Consider the following 12,673-nt stretch of genomic DNA (forward strand, 5'->3'; position numbering starts at 1 on the left):
CGGAGGCCGGGCCTACCCTAATATATTTGTCTATTACGGATTATTTTATTACTTACAAATTTCATTAAACAACGCTTAATAAAAGAAAACTGAAATTCTAGGTCTTCCGATAATTACCGCAAGTTTGCAACCCTGCCTGGAACCGTATCTGCGCATTCAGCGAGGCCCGCCTGAGAGTGCCTCAGCTGGTCCCATAACAACCTATGTGATTCGTGCGGCAAAGCATAATTTCAGGGGCGCGTTCGCCTGTAATGTAACCTGAGAGGCCGGCCTCTTTTCTCTCTCTCACCCTCTCTCCCTGACTTCCGAAGAGTGCCAATCGTGTATACGAGCGCGTGACGAAGCAGGCAGTGGACGTACAGAGCTTGTTGAGAAGCAGCGTTTCCATGAAGATTCAGAGCTGTGCCGGGAGCGGAGCACACCCAGCTGCTAACATGTAGCGAAAATGTGTTGCTAACATCTCTAAGCCTGGCCTCCTAACCTATCAAAGTAGGCATTATTAGAATTCTAACTGCAAATAATGCATGCAAATTGGTTACCAGTGTTAAGTTTGGTGCTTTCAGCTCTTTTGAGGAACCGCTTTTCGCGAAGTGTTAGCTGCTGGATGTGCCCCACACCATTCTCGATTCAGAGAGGGAAAGTATTTTATTTCTTTGAGGAAAGGGATATTGAGGCGAAATTTCCTTTCATGATTAGTGACATAACTGAAAACGCGCTACTTTTAAAATGGGGCAAAGTACGTACAATGCAAACGTATAGAGAAAATCCATGTTACTGAAATTTTCTGGTCGGTGTGTTACACAGTCCGTGTTCTCATTTAGCATTTCATCATTTTCTAAGTCATATTATATATATTTTTTAAAAGTCGCCTGTTGAAGAAGAATTATATGCATAAAAGAGTTAAAAAGAAATAATTGATTGATAGATTTAGTTTATTTTACTTGGCTTTCTGCCATTTTTGGCTAATTGGGAAGATGAGAATGAGGGATAATATGATAATATGATGACATTGACGAAGGGACACTCACAAAGAACACCTATGCCCATGTGGGGATTCGAACCTGAGGCCCTTGTCGTAGCACGCTGTTATAACCAATCCGCCGCGGAGGTCAGCATTAAAAATAAATAAACGCTAAGTGACAATCAAGTGAACCAACCATTTCTGTAATGAGAGAAACATTTGCAATACTGTTATTGAAGTAGCAAATAATTTTTACGAGCAGCTTTAATCTAACAAATGTAAGATGGCTAGGGCCTGACAGAACGGCTTTTTCATTGGGTGAAGCGTGGTCAGAATATCGAGTCCCATTGTCACTGTTTTCTGACCTTCGAGACAGAAGCAAGCGCCTTTATTCTCAGATATCTAATCGAGACTAGATTAAAGTAGAATCTGAACCAATGCCTCCAGTGGGAATCGAACCTTCTACTTCTTGATTATAAGGCGAGAGCGTTAATCACTACATTATCCTTTACAATCACTATCCCGACTTTTTCGAACAGTAGTAGACGAGATTCAGGCAATATGTTATCTTTTATTTTCTAGGGGCTATATTTTAACATACTACTGTTAAAAAAATCACATCTTCCCCTCCCCCCAATCCCTGCTCCGTCCTGTGCCTACCCTTCCAGAGACAGCACGCTTCGCCACTGGTGATATCCAGTGGCGTCTCCTGACCCTGAACTTCAGGCGTTGGCAAAGAAGGAATGTTAACCCCTCCCCCTCTCATTTCTGTGAACCAATATTACAAATTTTCTTCGTACCTTTTTGGTGTAATTTTATAAATATTTAGAAAAACATTAAATTACATAAATTATTTTAAATGAAGTAAATACTTCATTTAAAGTATTAATATATTTGAAGGGTAAGGAGAAAATTAATATGTTCAATAGTTCGCCATACAATTAATTTTTAAAGCACGAGTTTGCAACCAGAGGGGTTGGTGGAACTCCTACCTATCACCCCTAAAAAAACACAGTGGACATAAGAATGAGCCGTTCATTGAAAAATCGCTAAAATGCACATGCCCATTCCCAGTTTTTCCCCTTACCCTTCATTTATCCTTCCAAAAAGTAAATTTTGAAAAATCAATTGCTCATTACTTATAGTTACTCGAATTCCAGTTTATTCTTCTTTCTTTAGAGAGAAATGCGCTGATCACCGCCTCATAAAATTCGGATTTATCCCCTTCTCGAAGCTTAGAAAGTAATTCTTTCTGGATGGAGATAAGACTTAAATTCGTCATCCAGTTCTGAGTTTGAGTAGATCGGCAGAATGTGTGGATCCTCTTCAGTGATGAGACCGATCTCTCGACAGATGACGTCGTGGAAGGAATTGTTGCGATCAACACTGCTTATTTATATATTTCTGTAAACTCATCCACTAGATTCGTGTCCAGTAGATAATTTACAATCTCAATTGGTGTTTTCTCGGATCCTTCAGTGGAAGCATACCAAACATTAAGTTCATTCTTCTGCAGTTTGGTTAAATTAAAGACACTGCCATAAATTTCCTGCAATTTTTGTACGAGATGGTGAGGAAAGTTTTCTCTTTTATTCAAGTAACCCCGTTTTGTGGGATTTAGTAAATCAAAATATTGCAATTTTTCAAATGATGCGAATCTAATTGTTATCTGGTTGCTGATATTATCAATGATTTCAAAGTAAAGCCTCCGGCAGTGGTCTTTCTGTGATTCGTTGTTCAGTCGCCTCCTTTTCATTTGAACAATCTCTTCCTCTTCTACTGCACCAGTTATAGAATTCCATAGCGTTTCGAAATTCTCACATTCCTTTTTCAGCTGTCGTTGAAATTCAGTTATTTTATTACTGCAATACAAAATATCAACATTTTTAGACTGCAATATACTGAATAATACGTCTGAAAAGGCAAGCAAATTGGATAAAGCCTTTTTTAAAAATATATTTTCGAAATCCTTCAGGATGCTAGAAAATCCTCTTGGAGTCATTGCAGTCAAATGATCGAAGTCTCCACTTTCACTAACATTTCAAAAAACATAAGCAGTGCTTCTCTGTTGTCATTGACTGTCCACACTAGCCTAGAGGTAAAATTTCATTTGGTAGGAGCTAATGACGGGAGCTTTCTGGACATGAAAGCAGAAAGTTTGTGTAACCTCTTTAGAGAATGAGGTTTAAGTGATTTAAGACCACAAAAGAACACCTTAAGCTCTTTGTTACATTCTAACGATTGTTGCAGCACCAAGTTCATGACATGAACATACCAATGCATAAAAAAAGCTTTCGGATAATTTTCCAAAACTTTACTTTGAAGGCCATTCAAATGACCACCCATTACAGAATATCCATCGTATGTCTGGGCAACTAATTTATCTCCACACTTATATTTATCCATTATTTCAGTCACGTGACTAAAAAGAGCTCCTGCAGTTTTTTCAACGCTCATGTCATGAAATCCAAGAAATCTTTCAATGATTTTTTTCTGTGAGGCCGAAAAAAACGTAACACTGTTGACACCTGAGATGTTTTGCTAATGTCTGATGTTTCTTCGACCATGATAGCCACAAAGTCCGTGTTTTGAATTTCATTGTAGATTTCATCTCTCAGAACATCCGAAACTGAATTTATTAAATCATTTTGAATGCCTGCTGAAGTACCGCGAAAAACTGTAGAATTTAATAAATGTTCTTTTAATGAGGGATCAAACTCGGCACTTGCAATAAGGAATTCCATGTAATTACCTTTATTTAGAGATGCTACACTTTCCTCATGGCCTCGGAATGGCAGTTCTTGCTTTGCTAAATAGCAGACGGCGTTAATCAACCTCTTTAATATTTCCCTGTTCTCTTTTACTTTTTCATTGTGTAGCTCTATTTCAGCTTTTCGTTGAGTATCCAAAAGAACGTCAATTCTAGTAGGGGTGGCAACAAAACTACTAAATTTAAAGAAACTATAAAGATGCAATTCAGACTCGTTGTGTTTCCGCATACCCTTGATAATTCCCAACACCTTTTTTAGTCTAGAATAATAAACATGTCCAACAGTAAAATTTATTCACCACATCACACCCGCAAAGCCAGTCTGAAATTTCATAGAGTTCTTTTCGAAAATGTCTCTCAAAACCTTTTCCAGCACCACTTTTTCCTTTAACACATGTTGACATCGTGAGATTCGGACATGGTCGACCATTGTCAATCACTTGTTTCTTCTCTGAATACGAAAGCGAAGAAAATGAATTATTTAAATACTTTTGCACAACACTTTCACTATTCTCCATCTTAAAATAATCACATCACTTCGCACCACACGTTTAAAAAATAATGCACAACAATCACGAGCAAAACAACGCGGAACGCGGGATGAATGGAAGCCAAAGCGTTGGAAACAAATACAACGCCTTGAGAAGCTAACCATAGTGGTGGGTGGCAGGGTGCGCATGCGCGGTCATCCTATGTTTTGGCAGTGGTAAGACGTTGTATTTCCTCTCCAACGCCCTGGCAGTGCGGGACCGATCTGCCCCGATCTGCCTGCCTGACAACCACTGCGCGTTGCGCCGCGTTCGAAAACTACCGGGCGCTCGAGACTGACAATTGAAGAAAAACGCTCAAATTCGTAATTTATAAAAGTACAGATACTTTCTTCTTTATTTCATTTTCCTTTGGCCGTTGACACACGACTTTCACACCCAGAGAAATCGCCACTGGTGATATCATTAGGCCCATTCCTGAAATAGGCCCAGATGAAAACAGACGAGAATTTTCCGATAGCTGAACAGTTTTCTTTTGCTATATTAACCTGAAAATAAATCTTAGAATGAAATTTGGAGCCCCAATTTTGGACGCCTAGACACAGCATTACTTATTATACAGTTACTATTATTCTTTGAGATGTGACGTAACTATAACGTCGTTGTGTTTATTTTTCACCGAAAATTTCAAGCATCAGGCCCAATTTCGTCTTAATCCGGCCCTGTGTATATTCAATCAGAAGACAAATCAGGTCTGCAGTCCTATTGAGGGACAAATCGAACACTCGCCCGACTCCGAGGCCCCGCGCTTCAGGGGGGCCCGCACCTCATAAATATAATTTTTTGTGTAGGGTTTATTAAGAAAGTGTAGGGAGCTGGTGCTTTCAACTAAGCAACTAATCTGATTTTTTCTCCTGATTTCATGGATTTTTTTTTTTTACCAAATCAACATTACTGAAATTAGGGCCGTACCCAGGATTTTTTCGAGGGAGGGGCCAGATTTAAAATGTGTGTATATATCCAACCAATATATATATCAAAAGTGGAAAAATGGATAAATGAAAGGAGGGCCAAGAGGGCTAAATAAATAGCAAAGAAGGAGACGGTTCCGTCTTTCTCCTAACTCTGACGATGCAGCGATAAAGTCTGAGAAAATTCACTGTCTGGTGAGTGTTTCCTTTCTCCTTCTTTGCTTTATATATATATATATATATATATATATATATATATATATATATATATATATATATATATATACATACATAATGTATAGAGATTACAAAATAGAAATACTTGTAATGTTTTTATTAAAACTTGAGTACAATTAATTCTTGCTTTCTGTTAATAGAAAAATCATTTGTCTTGCATTCGTATTTTTCTTTATTTTTGTGTATGTTGCTAGGACCACTACCCAGGATGTTTTAAAAGAGGGCGTTTGACAAGGACAATTTTCCTTCTCTAGTTAGACGAGTTTGAGTTCTTGCTTTAGGTACACTTACATGGGCGTCCGGAAGGGGGGGCAAGGGGGGCCGTGGCCCCCCCTGGAAAACGAAAGTCAACAAAAAATTACATATTTCACACATACAATTTAATTTCAACCACAATAATGTGTGTTAATTATTGCACGAACATGATAAATTCAAATTTAAGCAATGTTTTTTGAGGGATGAACACTATTATTGGGGAAAATATGCCATGTTGGCCCCCCCTGGAAAAAATATCTTCCTTGCCCCTCCCTGGAAAAAATCCTGCGGACGTCCATGTACACTTAGGCTAATCGGGAAGTTGGATCAGAACCACTATAGATGCCTCCACCGGGTCTTGGTAGACAAGGCTTAGCATTGTACAGGGGCAAAAGTGGAAAAATGTGGGGACAACTCTCCCCCATGCCCAGGGACTGCGCTACAGGGGGGCTAGGGAAGCTGAAGCCCCCCAAAACCGGCCTCAGCCCCCTGTAGCCCCCAAGATTTTTTGTAGTACGGTAGACGCATTTTGACCGAAAACTTAAAAAGTTTAGGTTTACATTTTCCATTATTAAAATTCCATTCAGGCAATTAAAAGGTTCAAGTACATTTTCTAGTTCAGTTAGATCGCAAAGTTACTTTTAATACGATGTGTTCTAAAATCAAGGAGAGGGGGTATATGCAGATATGCCTGGATAGCAGTGGCTACCATTTGATACTACGTAATGGGCCAATCATGAGTACCAACCAAACTTGCTACGAAATCTTTTACCTGCCTCGTAGGTGGACGACGTATTCAGTGGCTGTGAGATTGTTCTTTAATTGTTGGCATATGCAGCTAAACGTGTACATTATTAGGCTCCATGAATCGTATTGCTATATTTCTGAATAAATGTAACAGATGTATAAAATGAATTTTTTTTTAAGTAGGACAACGTTCAACATCTAAAGAGCCGTCAATGTTATTTTCTGTTTGTTCGTTCCTCTTCGAGTACCGACAATGGTATGAGTGTTATCGATGTTCTCTCATTGTTTTCATCGTTATATCTATCCTTATCGTTGCAAATATTCAAGAGGGAGAAATAGGACGTTAAGAAATCTTAAGGGTACAAAAAGTAACTAATTCTTAAATGTTAAGAATTGGAAATATTAAAATTGGACCTCCCCGCCCTGGTTATCTAGCAGCAATACTGCTGCCTTGAAGTTAAGGGGTCCCGGGTTCGATCCCGGTGGAGGCACATACCATTAAGTGGGTCGGATTCCACTATAAGCTGTAGGTCTCGTCCCAATTAGCTTCTGTGTATATTGTGGATCTTAATACAAATCCAATCAAGTAAACATTTTTTCATGCGATGCAAAAATCAGCACGCTTGGGCAAATTTCATTCTTCGCAGGCCTAGGCCTACATGCTAATTAATTATTATTTGTGATGTTAGAAAATAATTTCTGCAGTACCGTCAAAGTGGCCAAATTTGATTTCGTGCAGATGAATCAATCTTTGAAGCACATCTCATAAATCTATTGATCCAATTCTGATCAATATTCAGAGCATAATATATTCTGAAATAAAATTATAATCTTCAGCAATCACTTCTCTAACCAAAATGCCCAGTGCAAGAGTTGCAACTACATATATTCATTCATTTTATGTCAATATAATGTGTCTCGTAGTGGAGGTGGATTTGTAGTGAAAATATTTTTGTTCCTTCAGAGTGGCACGTCCTAAGTGGACGATATTTCACACATCCTCCCCTTTTTTAGCCCTAAGTTCTGAATTCCAGTCGTTGAACAAGAAAAGTAAGTTATTTCATCATGAAAAAGAAAATGGTATCATTAATACAGTTTCTATTCAAGGATGTTTTCGCTTATTTGATGTCTACTTTATTAAGTTAGTGCCACTTTTCTGAAGCATGAATAGCTACAATCTTTATACGCTCCCCACTGTTGTGATTTGGACAGTTTAGAGTCATGGCACACTATGAGGCAGAATGGAAGCCAAAATGAAGACATTCAGCAGCTGCTTGCAATGATTGAAACATTCAAAATTTCCTTTTACGAACTTTATAAGCTTTGTGTTATTGAAATGTTCAAATACCCATCAACGGTTGCTTGCGACAAACCTTCGAAATCTAATTGGTGACGAGAAGCTGAGTGCTCTATCTGTTCTGTCCTTTGAAGAGCTTGCAAAATCTTTGAATTTAAAAAAGGTTGTGGCCGCTTATAAAAACAGACGTATCTTATCGTAGTTTCTTGCTGTGGCTCATTTTCTCATCTTGGCAACAAGTTAGTCACACTGTTTACATAGAAATAGTGTTACGTGTAGTATTTATACGAATATCCAGCGAGTTGATAATGCAATGAGTGTATTTTGTACTCTTCACATGAATAGTAAGACTCTGATATTATTCCACTCAATAATAGCTTAGGAAAAGAAACAATATAATTATTGCATTTTATTTGACATAAAAGATTCTTGCCTAAAAGTACTTTTGTATATGATGGAACAAATTGCAACATCTCGTTGATTTATCTTGAGTTCTGATTGTAAAATATGCAAGTAGTAAAATTATGCCACAATAGTATGAAGTAAGTACATTTTAGTCGGTATTAGTTAGCCCCCCGAGAATTTGACCCCGAATCTGTAGCCCCCCACTTATTTCAGGCTGGCGCCGTCACTGCCCATGCCCCCAATGGCCGCCACTCCTGGTAGCCTTGCATCAATGGTTATAAAACTAAAACTACCAAATATTGCATTGCAGAAAGCAGACTTCTGGAGCCTATATCTCTACACTACAAACGTACTCATCAATGCAAGGACGAAACTGATCTTTTTTACAAATTTGTTATTTTCGTAACCTTTTATATGTTCATATTTATATTTTTCATGGTTCGAGGGGGGCCATGGCCCCCTGGCCCCTCCCCTGGGTACGGGCCTGACAGAAATCATATTCTGCTGGCCCCCGTGGCGGAGTGGGCATGGATGTTTGTGTCCATTCATCAATTTCATCATATCATCACTCATCCCCATCTTCGCAAATTAGTCAAAAGTGACACAAAAAGCGAAGTAAAATAAAGCAAATCAATCAATCAAACAATGAAATCGTATTCTAAACTCGAAGTACTGCATAAAAATCGTGTTCAAATATTTCTATCAAAAATAGTTAATACTCAATATTAGTTTAATTATGCGTAGAATGAAATAATGAAGTGGAAATATTATTTTGAAGGAAATCATGTAAATTCACGACAGCATCAATATTCAATGAGAAGATAAAGGAGAACTATGATATTTTTTGGGTATAGGTGTAGTACGCCCTTGCTCTCGTGCATTACTTAAAATGAAAAAGCAAGGATAAATGAACTGACCAATTTAGTACAGACAAACTATGATAGAGAATGTTATTAGATATGATTAAAATTGCCCGTTTCATAGTAAAAATAAGTGTTTGATTTGAACACGCCCACTTTTTGTCGCAGGAATGGCACATCGGAAATAAAATGAAACAATAATTTAGAGACTTTGTCTTAGCCTTTTAGAATTATTGGTTTTAACCTTCAGCATGTTTTACTTATTATTCTTAGATAATAATACAAAATACATAATACATTTGTGAATTGTATTTAATGCTTACATTGTGATTATATAGAGGACAACTGCCTGTACTCCAGACTAAGGAAAATAGATGAAAAATTTTGATTATAGGTTTCCCGTATATTGTTTGAGTTTTTGTTTTAAGTTCACTTTATGCACAGAGAGGTTAATCAGGACTGGACCTACAGTTTAAAGTGAGGTCCGAACCACTATGTATCTCCACCAGGTATCGAACCCGGGACCCCTTGATTTGATTACAAGGCAACGACGCTGCGACTGCGCCATCGAGGAGGCCTGTCCTTATAATTAACAGATCTACACCAATAACTAATGCATAATAAAACGAATTTCAACTATTTTGTAATTTACCAGATGAGTGCGCATGCTCAGCAGTAGCTCCGCCTTTAACACCGTCCATATAAAGGCAACGCTGCCAACAGAATCGCAAATAAGTATAACAGCAAATATGGATAATTGTTGACTTAACCCACGGCCAGCTTTATTAAACCTCGTAAGATGTTACCTTGGGCAAAAACAGCCAAATATAAATAATGGCAATGGTGATAGTTTTGAATCGTGCTAATCTAACGTTTGATTAAACAAGTTAATTTTTAGTTTCTGATGCTATTGGTAAGTTACTATTAGCACCCGAATTCTTTTGTAATAACATATTTTATTCCTTAGTACTTATCGGCGAATTACACTAACAGGACTACCATGTTAATTTTTTATTTTACGTATTTCTTCACATTTTAATATCTTCTGCATGTTGTAGGTAGGGTTTTTACATAAAATACATTTTTTTACCTATTTACAGTTACATATTTCTGTCATCACTTCTATCAGATAAGCGCAGACTCTTTGTATGTTAAAGAATATGTGATGTAGAAACTCATATGGTGCATACAGAATTAGGAATTTGTTTTACATATACATTTTGGAACAAACGGAATGAGCAATGAGGTGTTATTTTTTGTTTTAAAACGCGTAAAATTGTTTAAAATATCCGCTACTTTCTTAAATTAATAATATTTATGTGTAGATTTTATACGTTATACGCTACATAAAAATTCGAGCTCGGTTGATATTCTGCCACAATAATTGTGAATTTGTAGATGCATGAATTAATATTGAACATAGCTGATCTGAATGTATTTTCCAATGTGCAACATCAACTTTTAACATTGCGGAAATATCATCCATTGACCATTACTAGATCCAGATGTAAATAGAATATCGTGAGGATGATGCTTAATATTATCATTACTAGGCAGATGATAACCTTAATATATAAGATACAGTATCTTTCCAGAGCATGCAGTATTGTCCTGGTTTATAATCGATGGTTGGGCCCACTATCGTGCGCAGGATATTTTTCGAAGGGGGACAAAATTGTAAAAATATTACATAGCTGCGTTCTAAGAGGGAGGCATTTAGCGCATGCTTTTTGTTTGTTTTTGCTTTCATTTGAAAAATTGTGATTTTCTCAAAATATCTCCCCCTGCGTAGGCTACTGGTTGGGCCTGCGGTCGCCTTGTAATCAAGGGGTTCCGGGTTCGATACCCGATGGAGAGACATACTGGTTCGGATCCCACTTTAAACTGTAGGTCGTCCCGATTAGCCTTACTGTGCATAAAATGGACTTAAAACACCAACTCAATCAACATCGAAAATTCGACAACAGAACTGAGACCATTGTATCATCCACAATAATAGTCAGTTTTGACTTCACTTCATGCACAGATAGGCTAATCGGGACTGGACCTGTAGATTAAAGTGAGATCCGAATCCAAAAGCACTATATGCCTCCACCGAGTATCGAACTCGGGGCCCCTTCATTATATGGCGACAACGACGCTGCTGGTAGGGGGGGGGGAGGCCCGGGGATACGATAGGATCCCCTGGCAGGTATGTTGTCAGGGTCTAGAATGGCGATACCACTGGTCTCTGGCATTTCTTACTTGCATTTTGTTTCTGTAGCCAGTGGCGTGCCCAGGATTTTAATTAGTCAGTCCTCATTTTGCCAACTTTTCCTGCTTTTGAAGCTTTATTCTTTAGAAACTCTCGGCCAAAGGGGGGTTATAACCCCCCCCCCCTTGGGCACGCCAATGCCTCTGGCAATAGCCTTGATCACTGGTGTGTCTCATGTACTATGAGACAGTGTTACCAAACTAGAAAACATAATTTCCTTGTAGAAGGCACAAATTTTCCCCTTTTCTTCCAAATTTCTCTTTCATTTTAGAAAAATTTAAATTGCAATCACAAACCTTTATCAATTATTATTGTTAAGTTAATACTAGAATTCTTCCCACTGTCTCACAGAAGTATCCTATTAGGATTTATTGATTTGTTATATGGGAGAAAACACGAAGGGAATAATGATTGTGTGTGTGTGTGATTTTTGTTATTTAGCGTCACTTATCAGCCACTTTTGGCTAATCGCGAAAATTGGGATGAGTGACGATTTGATGAGATTGATAAGGGAGCACTGGCGTACGCAGAGGGGGACTGATGGGGCTACAGCCCCCTCCGAAGGTTTGAGAGAATGGACATTTTCAAATATAAAAAGCGGAGAACTCGGCAAAAAAGAAAGTGGCAAATGTATACCTCCCTTAAAATGAGCCCTCATTGCCATTTTTTAAAGTGGAATGTTCTAAAAATATGAAATATCATATTGTGCATGCTGCTCCCCTAGAAAGCAGCTATGTACTGTTCACCTTTACAATTCCAGCCTCTCCCGAAACAAAATCCTGTGAACGCCAGTGCTTACAAAGAACATCCATGCCCAGTCCGACATTCGAACCCGGGATGCCTGGCGTCTTAGCGCGGTCTGCTAACCGTTTCGCCACAGAGGTTGGCAAAGGAATAATGAATATATTATTGAGAGCAAATTGTACACTACGAACATTTTGCGAAATATGAAAATTGCATACTTATTAAGTTTATATTTGGGAACTTATTACAATAATTTTAATAATTATATAATAATAGGAAGATGTTAATTGTTCGAATTAAACATTAAAATTTTAATTATGGTTGGTTGCGAGGAGAGTAATTTACACCAAGAAAGAAAGGAATAAATGCATCACACTTCAATCAGTTTGACTTCCATATGAACCGCTCACTGCAGAAAGGCAACATGTCCACATTCCACAATTTTTCAGGAGAGGCACCGAGGGAAATTTCCCTTAATCTGCCGACACTGCTATGGATCATTTAGTTTTACAGTGGGAATAAAATCTGACATTGAATCATTCATGCCTTTCTTTCGCCAGACAATATTTTAACTACACATTTACATTGTCGTGTTTTCAACTCTGAGACGGTTAGCTCAAGACACGTAGAAACATGCACACGGTTCAGCTAGTAATGGCCATTGTGCATCAGTTCTCAAGGATA

The 12,673-nt window shown here is 38.0% G+C and overlaps 1 protein-coding gene across 2 annotated transcripts in view; it reads left to right on the top strand.

Moving 5' to 3' along the window:
* Positions 1-9,782: 9,782 nt before the first annotated feature.
* The window catches only part of LOC145990131 (inactive pancreatic lipase-related protein 1-like), a 100,058-nt gene continuing 97,167 nt past the window's right edge, over positions 9,783-12,673 (top strand). For both annotated transcript variants that reach the window (XM_083125791.1, XM_083125792.1), the window contains exon 1: positions 9,783-9,904. The gene's annotated coding sequence lies outside the window, so the exon portion shown is untranslated. The remainder of the gene's footprint in view (positions 9,905-12,673) is intronic.

This window comes from Lepisma saccharinum, chromosome 7 (assembly GCF_977018435.1).
Source record: "Lepisma saccharinum chromosome 7, izLepSacc3.1, whole genome shotgun sequence".
NCBI classification, from domain to species: Eukaryota; Metazoa; Arthropoda; class Insecta; order Zygentoma; family Lepismatidae; genus Lepisma; species Lepisma saccharinum.